Source organism: Dendrobium catenatum, unplaced genomic scaffold, assembly GCF_001605985.2.
Source record: "Dendrobium catenatum unplaced genomic scaffold, ASM160598v2 fragScaff_scaffold_621, whole genome shotgun sequence".
Lineage (NCBI taxonomy): Eukaryota > Viridiplantae > Streptophyta > Magnoliopsida > Asparagales > Orchidaceae > Dendrobium > Dendrobium catenatum.
The window spans coordinates 24,814,310-24,816,406 of record NW_021319083.1 but is presented as its reverse complement, the minus strand read 5'-3'; positions in this window follow the sequence as shown (position 1 = coordinate 24,816,406).

The window sequence follows — 2,097 nt, the reverse complement described above, 5'->3', positions numbered from 1 at the left end:
AAATACCAAAAATAAAAATCAGGAAATGTGTTACACAAAAAAATACATGTATATTGATAAATGTTAATTTAAGACATGTTGATGCCTCTTGATTGACTATAGAGGATGGAAGTCAATGATTGGGTGACACTTTCTATTAATATTTAATTTGTTGACAAACTTCACATTGCCCTATGTTATTATAAAATTGTATATTATTTATATTGTTTTAAATTTAGTGAAAAATATTATTTTAGTAGTTTTTAATTAAGGAAATATTCATGAGAAGACAAAAATCATAAGTGTAGGACAATGTTGTAACGCAAACTTTAGAAGCGTTGTAGCCTACTATTTCATAGCACATTGGCACCAAATTAAGATATGACAGTGTTGAATTCTCTGTTTATAGCACCACAATGACACCAAAGGTTACGTTGTAAGCATAATGCAACACGTTGATTCCAAATTCAAACCATAGTGCTGAGCATTAAGAAAATGAGTGCCAGAGTTGCCTAGCCTTGCAAGCCTTAGCACCAAAAATCAAATTCCAACACTGTAGTGCTCAAATTTTGTAACGCCACGGCCGGAGCAGTCGAACACGACCGAGCCACATGACTCAGCCTAAAGATGCACTATTTCCATCATTTGCTAGGTTAGCCAGCGTCACACATGGAGCCAACATTAAATTGCCAATGTGCTAGTTTATTTTATACCATCGCGCTAAACACCTTGTTGAGCCCTGCGGTGCTTGAACCCATCCCTATACTTACCATAAAATTTTTTCAATTATATTATTTATATAGTTCTTTCATTTTTGTAAAATCTATATTTTAAATTTATTTATTTAGTACTCCCTTAGATTAAAAATCCAAGGGAGGCTAGGGAAGTACAATATTCTTTCATTGTGGAGATCTTAACCTATTTGTGTAAGGAACTATATGGTTAGAGAAAAGGAGTGTATAGAAGATCAGTTGATCTTTTGAGTGAAAATTTTCTTAATACTTCTCTTATTTCCCTTCTTTTAAGGAATGAAATAAAAATGAGTTTGTTTGTTGAAACTTTCATGTCTGACTAATTCTCTAATTTTGGGCCACAACAACAACATCAAGCCTTTGTTCTACTACGTGGGTCGGCCTACATGAATCCTTTTTCACCATGTTGTGCCTGTTAAATTCAAATTCTCATTTAAATCTAATAAAGAAAGATCATTTCTAATATTTTCTAACCAAGTTTTTTTAGTCGACCTCTATTTTTCTTAACTTAAGTAAAATCTAATACCTCAACTTTCCTAACCATGTCATCAGAAGACTTCCGTTAATGTGACCAAACCATCTAAGGTGTCTCTCTCTAATCTTATTTTCCATTGGAGCTACTCCAACCTTATCTCATATATGCTCATTTCGTATCCTATCTCTAAGAGTAAAGCCACTATCCACCTAATCATCCTCATCTCTGCAACAATTAACTTAGTATTATGCTTCTCTTTTAAAGACTTACATTGGCTACATAAAGCATTGCGAGTCTCACCACCATCTTATAAACTTTTCCCTTAATTTTGAGGGGGACTTTTGTATCGCACAACAAGCCTAATGCATTCCTCCACTTCTATCCAACTTGAATTCTATTAATAATTTTGACTAATAATGTAAAAATGCATAGCAAGTACTAAGGTTGACTCTTTTATACTTTGAATGATACGTTGATGATTTTAATATATTCTTTCTTCATTTAATCATATAATGGCTATGTGTATAATTAATATCAATATGATGTATAGACTCAATGGATGAATGCTAGAAAAATTAGTAGAATTTAAAATGAGATGTTGGCAATGCCTAGACATAGCATATTTGGATATTCTAGGTTCTATGGAGATTAGTAAAATTGTAGGAAGGACATAAACCTTTCTTTTCACCTCAAAGTTTGATAGAGATTGAGGATGCATATCTCTGTCTACATCTAAAAATTAAAAAAGACTCATTAGAAAAACAATGTTATTTATATTCATTAATCCAAAATACTTATTTTCATAAGTATCAAAATCAACTTGCAAGTTTTCCTTTTAGTGATAAGAACTCTAAAATATCATTTTTACTTTTACTAGGATAAATTTTGTAT